The sequence below is a fragment of the Anomalospiza imberbis genome, chromosome 6 (genome assembly GCF_031753505.1).
Source record: "Anomalospiza imberbis isolate Cuckoo-Finch-1a 21T00152 chromosome 6, ASM3175350v1, whole genome shotgun sequence".
In the NCBI taxonomy this organism is placed as follows: domain Eukaryota; kingdom Metazoa; phylum Chordata; class Aves; order Passeriformes; family Viduidae; genus Anomalospiza; species Anomalospiza imberbis.
In genome coordinates this window covers 20,657,823-20,670,595 of record NC_089686.1, presented here as the reverse complement: position 1 = coordinate 20,670,595, position 12,773 = coordinate 20,657,823, and the positions used below count along the sequence as shown (strand labels likewise).

General features: G+C 40.0%; 1 long non-coding RNA gene across 1 annotated transcript; it reads right to left on the bottom strand.

Annotated features, from left to right (window-relative positions):
- Positions 1-372: 372 nt before the first annotated feature.
- Positions 373-11,951, bottom strand: LOC137475427 (uncharacterized). The gene is made up of 2 exons (XR_010999887.1): positions 11,732-11,951; positions 373-3,878 (listed from the first exon to the last, which is right to left on the bottom strand). It is a non-coding gene; the product is annotated as an uncharacterized lncRNA (long non-coding RNA).
- Positions 11,952-12,773: the final 822 nt, after the last annotated feature.

Here is a 12,773-nt window from a genome sequence, read left to right as displayed (position 1 = left end):
AGTCCACAGAAATGTCTCAGAACCATCACACTGAAGCAACTGGACCCAGAAAAACCAGCACAGGAAGAGACTATTTTTGGAAGCAATCTGTTTCCATGAACAGCCATTTTAGTGTGTCTACAGCCAAGATTCAGAGGGCAACAGTTAATACAGAGACACACATCAGAAAAATTATGTGTACAGCAATGTCCAAACACCCATGGTAGCCACAGGCAGTCTGGGCAAAGGAGCATCTCCAACATTTCTGCAGGAGTTGTTTCTCTACCACCTAAATAAACCAAAACAGCTCTTTGGGAGCTGGATGTATATGAATCATAAAAATCCTGCCAGTTGGGTTTTGCACTGGGGTGACATTTGGTGTCCCACTAGCTGTTTGATTTTCTTATTAAAATTGTAAAGTTCTGTACTGTATTGGTTTTATTCTATAGATGGAAAACATTAGCCTAATTAATATTACTGCAAGAACATTAAGGTTATTAGTATTCAAGCTTTCTGGCATAAAATAAGCAACACTTTGAATAAGGAAGAAATTTTCTGGAACACAGAGATACAATTGTTTATGCTGGGGAAATGTTACGCCTTTTGATGAAGCATTCAGATCCAGCTGCTGTCAAAGTCTAAATGAGCTGTGGATATGTTACAGCATGGCTGCTTTTACTTTGCCAGCAATTTATCCTCTCATCAGACATCCACTTAACAAGCAATTTTTTCACTCTTCGCAAACAACAGCAATCTAACATGTAAAAGATCCTATCCAGGTATTATCGTTGATTGCATAAATGGTTAATGCCTGTAGCTCAAAAGAAGTGATTAGTAAACTAAAAGCTGTTAATTGAAAGCCCGGAACAGAGATCTTGACAGAGATCAGATTCCATTGAAAACAAAAAGCCACAATGATTCCTTCCCACACACTCAGGATGGGTTTGAGAAATAAAGGTATCACAACAGGGGTACATTTAAATTGGACTGGCTTCTGAATGTGCTCAGAATACCAAGACAGTGATGGCACTGGATGAAAGAGCTACACTACTGAGAACAAACACACATAAGAGAGCACTTACAAAATTACATCATAAACTTGAACAGAGCTGCACTATCATTCTGCGCTTTCAGCAGAGGGCAGAAGTGCAGCCCCGTTGGGCTGGGTACACTGTTGAAGAGAACCACAGAAAGCTTGATAGCAGTGTTCTGCCCTGTCGTCTCACCCTAGCCCAGTTTCTTTGTTTAATTCTAGAGATCACAAGCCCCCCTTCCTAGACAGTATGGTCTGGATACAGCCCTGAACAATTACCTGATTTTAACTCTGTTACTGAGAAGGAGCATCCCTTGATTTCAGATTGCTTGATGGCTTAATCACTAGTTGCCTTAAGCAGTTTTCCATAAAATATGTAATTTCTAGTGTCACACTTCCAGTGGGTACAGTTATAAACCTAGATTCTCATTTCTGCTCAGACACAGACAATCATTCTAAATGCTTCCCGTTCCCTGTTGCAGACAGTTACTATACCTCACCCTGGAGGGAAGTAATACAGATTAGTAAAAACTTAGGAATCATTTTTTATCTATTTATATGAGAGCTGTTATAAAAATACAGAACTGATTTCAACATTACAGAACTATTACCAACACTTGATTATTATATCTGTGTTTTTATTTCAAAACATCTTTGAACACAGTCACATATCTCAAGTGGCTCTAAATTTGTTTCTGCATGACAGTAAATCTAAATAGTCAGAAGAATTAGAAATCTGGGCCTGCATTCTGTCTTGTGTTTCCCAAGTTTGTCTTCATTTTTGGCAACATCTGCAAACTTCAGCAGCTTGAAATGGCATGTTTCTTTGGCTCAAGGTAAAGATAAGAGTGGTCCTCATCTTGCTGACTTTTTCTAACTCTTATCTTTCACTGACACCCCCAGTGTCCTATAAGTCTCCAAGATAATCTTTAATCCTTGTCACAAGTCCTAACCCTTACATCAAGCTCACTGACTTACCTGATCAATCTTTTTGACCCTCTTCTTTTTCCCCTTTGCTGTACCCTCAGCAAGCTACATAAATATCCTTCACATTTCACCCCTGTCTGCTCTTTCAGAAAGGTATTTAGAGGACCTGGGATCTAAAGTCAATAGGCCATACCTAGACTTTTCTGTTTTTTTTCTCTGGGAAAGCTCTTTTTCCAAGCTGTTCTTAAATCGTGCCCAAGATAAGTATTTTTATCTTGTGTTTTCAAACAGGGGCTCAAAGTCAGACTTCTGACTGATGCTTACTTTGTGTGTGACCTCAGATAAGCCAGCAAACCACTGCTTCAGTTTGTCATTTTGTACAATGAAAATAGAGATCACAAGTTTTAGAATTAGTGGAATTAAATAACCAGCTTGGTATAACTTTAAAAGAAACTCTGAGAAGTTATAAGACAGGAGGACAGCTTGTTCTGAATATGAAACTTACTGAGATGCTGCAGTTTGACTGCAGTAAGAAACTAGAAGTCTAAATGAGACATCAGAGTCAAGTTTATTTCTTGTATCAAAATTCATGCTCTGTACTATTTTGCTTGCCATATAAAATGAGTAATTGAAGCACAGCAACTGATTTTTCCCAAGTCACCTACGAGGACACTGGGAGAGAGACAGAGAGAAATAAAATCCCAATTTGGAAATTTTCACGTTCCTTAAATTATATTCTCTAGTAAAATGTATATTTTCCTGACAATCACTAAGCAAAATGCCAAGAACCTGAGCTGCCAGCCTCAACCCAGATTATTTCTTTGACACTGTCCAACAATTAATTCCTTTCCTGATAAAAAATTAGAAATCCTAAACTCCTAAAATGACTATACCTTTTTAGCATCACTAAGCCTGAAAATTGCACTTCTTCATAAGGAGCATTTGGTCATTAAAACAATACAGCCTTTGACAGGGGTGTGAAATGTTAGCATAGAGAATTCCTACAGCTTCTCAGCACTAACAACACTGACTGTCACTACTGTAATTTGTAATGTTCTGAAAGAGGCAGCTTGGCTGCCTTATACATTTATGCATTTATATTGTGAATTTATCGCATATTTACAATATATTTGAACTATTGTGTATGTATAAATTGTACTAACCATTTAGCATCCTCTTTATTTCTTTCAGTTCAACTCATAATTTGGCATTATTTTAGGCATTCTACAGCTTTGCTGTACAGGGGTTGTCATACAGAGAGAATTTAAAGTCATATTATTTTCAGATTAAATCCATCTAGTAGCCTGCTTTTTGAGCTGCCTTGGCTTTGAGTGCCTGTCCTATGAAGCAAGGTTACTGTAATATTTGAGTAACAACCTTTTTGTAGGCAAACCCCTTTTCCATATGTGGATGAGCTCATGCACTGCACAGAACCCATTTATTGCATTGCCATCAGCCACCAGCTCCAAGGAGAAGCAGCATTAAAGACATGAGTGGAAGAGACAGGAAGAGTGCAGGCCTGTCCCTCCACAAGGCCACATACCAAAATGCATCAGAGAACCAGAAATTCTCAAGAGTTCCTTTAGGGCAATACCCCTCTGCATTGTCTTTCTTCTATGTCCCAAAGTCTGACCTAAAGAGCGGGTTCAGATACAGATGAATCACTGGCTATGAACCTGAACCAGAGAGAGAATTTTCAGAGGTGGCAGAAGGGGTCCAGCAAAATAGTGGTACTCTGATAAGCAGCTTGCTCTGCAGGAGAAAGAAAATTCCTGATGGTTTTCCTCTATGAATTTTGGTGTTTTTTTTCACTGATCTCAAAATCTTCAGGGGTTTCCATGCCCCCTTCCTTCGTGGTATGTCATCACTGAGAGTCCTCCAGCTAGGAGAGCAGGCAGCACTGTCCATCAATGTCACTCTCAGAATCCACATCAGGGACCTAAGCAAGGAGAAAAACAGCTACTCAGAAAGCATCTAGATCCTATTCCAGATATGCAAGCAAAGAGAGAGCGAGCAAACTGCATAAAAAGAACAGCAGCGTGCAAATCAGCTGACAGTTAGGACCAGCCAAATCCAGCATCCAGATGTTTCTCTAGTTCAGGAGCATCTTCACAGGGGAGCCTGGGCTCCAGCACAATCATTAGTTCTTGGCTCAAAAAACTTGACTTCTTCTTTCAGAAGAGCAGCAACTCCAGGGAAGAAATGACATTACAATGAAAGCAGGACACCTTGAGAAATGTCCTTCACATGATTTAGTCCAGTGATAATACTCTTGGGCGTTACCATGCAAAAACACAGATGGGAGGGAGAGATGAGAGAAATATTTGAAACAGGGAGTTTTCTTACTGTGTTGAAATGTTTGCTGAAGTGTTTTTACTGTTATGAAACATAGTCAGCAGTGGTAGAAGCTTTTCTTTTCCTTTCCCCCTGTCATGGTGTGACACTGGCGCGATGCCAGCGCCCCCATGAAAATGTACTTTCCTAAATAATTGCTGTGAGATGTGATCAGGAACAGAGCAGAGCAGGCCCAAGCTTAGTAACAAAGAAAAGAACTTTATTAAACTACTACTACTATAAAAACTACAAACACTAAATCCTGGATGAAGACTTTCCAAAACACCCCTCCTCCTCCCACCTAATTTCCAAACAAACTCAACAGTGAGACACCACCCAGGATCCTGATCAAGTTGCCACCCTTCAGATATTCAAATACTCAATCTTTCAAGGGAGACAGGAGTCTCTCCTGTGCCACAGACTCCCCAGGAAACACAATTGCCACCCTTGTGTTTCCATGTCACACATGGCAACCGCCCGGAGAAGATCTGCCATGGTGACACTCTCCTTTCCATGTCACAGTGCTCTCACCACCGTGCATGGACAGACTGCTCACAGGGCTCCTTTAAGGATGCTTTGCCATGGACCAAAAGAGACAACAGTTCAGTTTCTCATTTTGGGACTACAGTCCCCCCCATTTTCCCCTGGGGCTGAGGGTCCAAGAACAGAGGTCTTCTTCTCCTCTTCTTTTTCCTTGAAGATAGAGGGCTTCTCCACACCTTCTCCAACTCTCCTCTGTTCTCTCTACTCCTCTGCTGGTAATCACTGAAATAAGTCTCTTGGCACACCAACGCACCCCTCTAAGTGCAGCTTCTGTTAGGAGAATTTGGTTCAGCCTATGGCTAACAAGAAAATTCCAGCCACAAGCCACTCCATCATCTCCTTCCAACTCAAGAATTTCTTCTTCCATCATCTCGGATCCCAGACTGTCTCTCTTCTACTTCAAATCAAGGAGGAGTAATATTTTACAAAGCCTCCATTTCTCAGGAAAGGGTTAAAAGCTCAGACTCCCTGGACAGCTGATATCTCTGCCCAGCAGCCGATTCCCAAGGCCAAGGCTGGGCACCTTCCCCCCCCCCTCCTTCTCCTCCGCGCCGGCAAAGTTACAGGTGCCGTTCGGACTCTCTGTCTCTTCCCTCTGCGGGGGGGGATGACAAAGGCATCTCCGCTTCTCTCCACCCTTCCATCCACAGGAGCTGGCTCGGTTCCAGTCCTTCTACCCCTCGGCTCACCTCGACCAGGCCTCATGGCTTCCCCTCCCCCACCCAGCCCCATGGCTGGGCAGGGGAGATCTGCACAGCACCTTGACCGGAACCAAAGAGAGCGAGCTCTTGGGAGTTCTTGCTTTTAACCCCCTGTGTTCTCAGAGGCGTATCCCTATCTTCAGTGGTCACTCCAGGTGCCAATATCCAAACTTGACCACTGATTGGTTTGACTCAACTTCCTGAAAAAATCACTTCCATGTCAAACCACGACATCCCCTTTTTCCAAAGTAACGTGGTACATTAATTACAACTATCACTAGACTTTCGGGCACAATCTTGATCTCAAGGACAGTGACTTTGTTAATGCATCCTGGGGAAGCTATGAAATAGCTCTTCGGTGTATAAATTTAAAAAAGAAAATCATAAGTCAAATAATTTGTCCATATTTTCTCAGCAAGAGTTTATATCAGGTAGGAAAACCTGCCATCCTTCTGCTTTGTTTTGGCTTTTTATCTGTGATCGCTCACTAAGACCAGTACTTTCTTCACTGCAGTCACTCTGCATCTGTAGCTTTAGCCATCACTTCAAAGGCAGGGCCTCAGTAAGCAGATAAATGTGTGTGAATATATATTTGCAAGTTCCCTTAGCTCCCAAGATTCCTGGACTGTGGAGTTATCCTTTCTTGCTACATGGAAAACCACTTAAATATCCCTTTCTTGCCTTTAGGAGCCCCTTGTATGGCACAGATACCAGCTGCTTTTGTTTTTAGTCACAGAGTAACTGATTCCTACCTAGTCCTAGATCAAATCTTCCCTTTTGAAAAGAAGAAAGCACCATTTCAGCTCCTACCCTTGCTCCCACACTCAGCGTGTGCCTATCTACACCTGGTGATGTGCGCCATGCTCACTGCCCAATTCTAGAACATGCCTTTGAGCCTATGTGGAATCAGCTTGTCCCAAGAAAGCTCAGTACCTTGCAGAACTGGACTCTGTGAACAGTCTGGAAATGGAGGGTGAAAAATTAACTATAGGAGTTACTCAGCATTTTGTATGAGTAGTCCTTTACAGTAGCTGACAGAGACCTGCTTTAATTATGGGAAAATATGTCTAAAACATCTGTAAGCATCAAGGCTTTTTTTTATTTTGCATCCTCCACATTTTGCACCTTTCACCTGCTGCATCTAGAAGAAGAGATTTTGGAGTGTATTTAGTAGGTAATTACCCTGGAACTGCAAATGCAGTTATAAAAGGTGAAACTGGCCATATTTTCACTCTTCCTCTTTATGAATAGCCACAAAGCATCCTCTGTTCAATCAACAGCCCTTAAACCTGAGTGATGATATGTGCCCAGCTCCGCTGAAGATGTTATCCATTCATGCGAGAAATAAGCAGACACAATTGTTGGTGATAATTAGTTTGCACTCCACAGACCCATCACGATCCTTGGCAGCAGTGGCCATTAAGGGGGGGTGTGACAGGCTGTTATTCTGAGAGCAGGGAGCCTCTGCACGCACCAGGCCCTGCAACAGACGCCCCGCACTCCCATCTATGTGCTTTCTCACCAGAGCCGCTGTGCACAAGGTGTAGCCAAAGACTGGACTTCACAGCTGCTCTCTTCAAAAGAAGCATTCACACCCATTCATAGGGAAATGCCAGTGTGAATTTGAAGTAAATCCAGAAAAATCAATATGGCTATTCCAGATGTATATCAGTGACAAACTAAAAATGGCTTCAGACATCTAAAAATACTATTCTTAGCTGAAATGACAATCTTTCGTATCTGTCACGCTGTTGATATAGCACCTGAAAGCCATGGTGGATGACAGTGAACATGAAGGGTAATAAGGAGATTTTCGTATCTAATTTCTGCTTCTTTCCCCTTTACATTTTTAATTCCTAAATGTTACAATGAATATTGCTCAGTCAACATCCCAAATTTTTAGTTATTTTTAGTTTCCGTTTTTCTCATATGAGCAGTTACACTGCTAGTTCTTAAATTTTTTATGACATTTTGTGTCCTGAAAACTTTGTTTAAAGAAGATATCTTATTTCAGACTATTACAAAGTTCTATACAGTCTATTTGGGCTTATACATTATATGAAACTTACAACTAATATCCTCATTCAGACAGTATAGGTACAATAGCTTGCAAATGCCAGTGCTGTCAGATTTTGGTAGTTCTTACCATGGTTATATTTTTTCCTCATGATACAACTTCTAAATAAAAATTTAAAAAAAAAAAAATCCAAAAAAGTAAAAAGGTTCTTAACTATTTTGGACCAACTTAAGTAATTATAGGGGGGTATTGCATAGAAAACTGAGGCTTTTTTTTTTTTTTCCTTTGGGGTGTGATGCAAGAGGGAGACAGATTTTTATTTTAAATTGTTAACAGATGCAGCAGGCATTCTTCTAAACTCAAAACCAGAGCTCAACACAGGCTAGCAGCATATACAGCAGGAGCACTATACTTCACCTCTTGGAGGGGCAACACGAGACCCTTGTAAAACGGCAGTTTGGAATTGGGCAAGCAAGTTCAGGGAAATACTAAAAGGCAACAACAAAGGAAAAATCATGAAAGTCATAATGTTATTTTAAGGACCCTACTACGTGCTGATGCTTGTGATCATAAAAGGATCCCCATTGCACGGAAAAGATTTGTTTCAAACCTCCCTCTGCAGGAAAGCCATTATGATGATATAACAGTCCTGACTCCTGAAATTTATAAGATATGTCCAAGCTGGGAAAAAATGAAACATTCCACAAATCAGTTTAATGGAGGTCATCATAGAAATGATCTTTGTGAACTTGAAACTGTCTGACTAAGCACAGTGTGCTGTGGCTTATGATGGGGCTGCGCAGCTGCACGAGGGGTTGTTGGCAAAAAATGCTTTAACTCCTTTGCTCTCATTTTGGGGTTCACAATGTTGATGTTACATCCCATGAAACCCACAAAGCTTCAAGTACATACTCCCAAAGCTAAATTATCAACAGGGAGTAGTTCAGAACCTTAATGGCAGTAAGGCATCTACCCATCTTAGTGCTGCTTGTACTTTCCAGCCTGCTGCAACATCTGTCAGGTTGGGCCTGTGAGCATGCAGACCACAGAGAACACTAACATAAAAGCACAGTCCTCAAACATCTTCACATGTCAGTGAGCTCAGGGCCAGGCATCATGTCAAAATGAAGAGCAAGAAGATTGTTTTTCATATGGTAATCCTGCTAAAGGACTGTAGATATACAGGTATAATTAAGATTAAAAAATTAGCTTTCAAATTACTGTCTGCAAGGAGTTAAGGGACAATCTCCTTCAGCTTAAGCATTCAACTACTACTTTGAAATTAAAGAGTTTTCTGTTTTAACTTCAGAAGCAAGATTTGCCTTAACTTACATAGGAAAACTCTCGATGTGACTGAGCCCCCACTTCAAACACAGTGAGCACTGACAACCATTCAGAGACTGCACACACTAGGAAACCTTTCTTTCCATGGCAAGAGAGACTGCACAACACAGGTCAACAAAATCTGCAAAGCTACTAAATTACATTCAGTTTGGAAATATAATTTCAATAAATATTTGTCTTTTCAAAGAGCCTAGAGAGCTTGTTTAGCTTAGGAAGGAGAACACAACCATCTGCTGGGAGACAAAACAAGCAGCTTTGAAGCAGCCTGAACTCCCCCTGAGCAGATCATTGTTCAAATATCAAAAGGCAGCGGGTTCTGGATAGAATTTACAGGTTAAGATTTGCTCAGAAGTTGATGTTCTCCAAACTGAAGCAATCAACCCTGAAATCTCACTTACAAGGCCAGAAAGGTAATAGCCAGATACCTCACTGACTCTGTAGTTTAGGATGCCCTGGCAGAAATTTAATCCTATCATTCATATTTTCCTATCATGATTATTTACTCTTACTCATTTTCCTTTCCTCTGATAAAATTTTATGTTGCATCCCTTTGGGCTTATTTTCTTGGCATAGAAACAGATAGGGGGAAAAAAATTAGGGCTTATTATGAAATCCTGGAAGATGTAGTTTCTCGGAAGAGAACTTCAGGAGAGAGAGTCCCAAGAAAATATTGCTTAAGCCTTTGAAGTAGAAACTCTCAGAGACTGAATCTAGCACTTTTCTTGATGTCAAACAAAGCCTCAAAACTCATGAACAGCATTTAAGGAAAAAAAGGTCTTCAGCTGAACAGTCATTTCTATATTTTTGTGGAATACTTGGCTATCAATTGGAAACAACTCTGCTCAAACCACAACTAATGAACTTCCAGTGCAGCAGGGCACTGGAAGAGCCAGCACAAGAGAGAAAGTTTAAGAAAGGAGCTTTTCCACTCAATGAAGAAAAGACATTCAAGATGGCCAGAAAAAGGCCAGTTATGTGAAGCATAAATTTAGTGTGAAAATATACATTGTAGTTGTCTTGACAAATCAAAAGAGAAAGTATACAAGACTTGCAAATCTTTTGAAAACATTTTCTCAGTTTGTTTGTTTTGAAAGATTTTTCCCCCTTCAGAAGGGACCAGATTCAGAATAAGTCACACTCATCATTTTTCAACAAAGTTGACATCAGAATAGGTCTAGCAATAACATCCACATGCAAGGTTTAAAAATGAGCTTTTTCAACCATAAAATTACTAATTGTCTGCCTTGTAAAAAGATAAAGAAAATGAATGTTTCATTACTGTCAAGCTCTTGATATCTTGTTTTATATGGAGAAAAACTAACCAGTTTCAGCTTCACAAATGTGAAAATTTGAGATATGTCATTAAGCTTTCCTGCAAGAAATCATAAAGAGCTGATTGTCTTTATTTTTTAATTGGACTTCTTTCAGTCCTCTCCTAAAAACTGTGGCACTGGAACAGTTTCTGAAAAGAATGCTGTCAAAAATTTATTGCAAAGGGATCAGAGGGCCTGAATATTCAGTCCTTTTTTCAGCTCTGGCACCACTTTATTTTGTGTCTTTGAGTAAATTGTTTACCTTCTCTGATCTGTTGGAGCTGAGGATTTTTTGCATAGGACATACCAAGAAAAGAAAAGTTGATACAGTGCAGCACGCAAATGCCAAATAATCTCGTGTGCAAGAAAAGACCAACTGCAAGATGCACCTACTGCCTCGAGCATCTACGAGGCTCCAACAAACTGCACATCGGTGCTAAAAACCACAGGACCAAAAAGGGTCTGTGGGAAGGATTGCCTGAAGGAGGCTGTATTGAATTTGACCCCAGCAATTTTCAGCCTTGTGGTCTCTCTAGAATGTCTCATTACAGCTGCCAAGGACAGGCTATGTGACAGCCACAGACTGACTCACACACAGTTATCCGGGCCGGTTCAAATCTTTTGCTTTATGCTTATGTGTGCGTTTCCAATAACTTCATCAGTGTAAATAACTCTTGAGGATGTTGCCACCACTACTCTCAGTCATATGGCACTGGTAATACTTTTAGCCATAGTATGTGCTTGCAAATTTGTTTGAAATCCTCTGATGAACATAAGCAGTAAGCTTCCAGAACATTTTGAAGCATCTATTCAGGATTGAATTTTATGATCTGGCATATGCAACATATATTTGCAAGAAGCAAAGGAACTTAGGCGTGTGTTAAACACATGTTGAATACACATTGATATCTCTGTTTGTTGTCTAGAATCACTTCATGATCACTGGAAATCTTGTCCATTTACACTCATTAGAGATTACACTGTGACTGATCTGATCAAAGAGTTTGTCAACAGCCTTCAGTTTAATACTAAATTATAAGCACCACATTCAGGTCAGATCACACTTTTATAAATGTTTCTATTACTTAGCTCAGGTGTGTAATTCCCACACTGTAGAGAGTTGAATTTATGAATAAAATCCTGACATGGGATATTTTGGTTTGGGTACATTGTCCAGCAATCATAGGAGCTGAGAAGTCTAGCAAGTCACATTTTTTCAGTGTCCAGTTTCTCTTTCAGTTTTGCACAGCAAACATGCGCTTCTGTAAAAGAGCAATCTGTTCCAACTAGCTCATAACACAGCCTTTTTAATATACAGCTGTCTACATTTTGCGTACCTATCCAAAAATATTGATAGCAAGCAACAGCATTTACATAATACAACATTTTAAGTAGCTAGGCTATAAGCAAATTTGCAACATAGATGTGGTTGTCAAGTCACCAGCACTGCAGCATAGAGCTTGGGTAGATGTTATATACTTATAGCCAAAAAAACATGATTCAGAAAGCCTTTCTCCAGAGGCTTGTTACACAGTCCTACCTTGACCAGCACCATCTCTTCAACAGTTACATTGGCCTCACCAAACCAGAGGAGCAAGGTGTGAATTGCAGAGTTTATTGCCATTTACTCAGCTGCAGCCAGGTGTGCTAAATAAACAAGTTTATTTAAAGGGGCCATGTATATATTTATACAGCATGTATAATTTCCAGCAGTAATGGGTCCAATGAAACACAAAACAATCAAAAGGCAATAAAAAGTGCAGTTCAAAGTTCTATTGAAATGATTCAATTTAGGCCCACTGAATAAAATTAAAATATTTCACAATATAATATACATTTACACATTAAAAGAAATACTTCCCTTACTCTTACATCACAGTAATAAATATGTTTGGTGATGAGCAAAGCAAAGCCAGAACAAAATTTTTTATTCATCTTCTTCTTCAGAACATTTGAAATATGCATAAACTGATATTCATGTCAGAAAATCATTCCCAATACATGACCCTTTGTCTTGTAGCTTATGGCCATAATAACATCATTCAAAACTTAAATACTGTGAAAAACCGTCTTATAAAGACATCAGCTATAGTTCATAAATTATTTAAAGGGAAGAAAAGAGTTTTTCTGAGATAAACTGGTCAGGAATGAGTGCTAAAGGGTTTGGAAACAAGATTGTCACAGCTATGGCATTAGTTGACAAGACAAAATACATCAAGTCAGAAAGATGTGCAGAAAGGGAGCTTTAAGGGAAGAAGACATGTCAGCTGCAGGGTATGAGCCAGTGTGTTTGAGGCAGCCTTTTGCCAGATCCTGACAATTACGAGTGGCTTTCAGATGTGTTAGCCATTATCGTCAGGCTCCTTTGCACAAGCCCTTAACTGGATTAACAACATTAAAAGACACTCAACTGAAAGGCTACTTATCCCTTAAAGAAATTGTTGTTGAAAATGAGCATCCAGTCTTGCAGACAGAGTCATCACCTCACTTTTGGAAGAGAAAATTGAACACTTTTTCTGTGCAAAATGCCTATTAAACATCTTCCCCACAAGCCACCCACTGACCTATGGTGACTATACAGG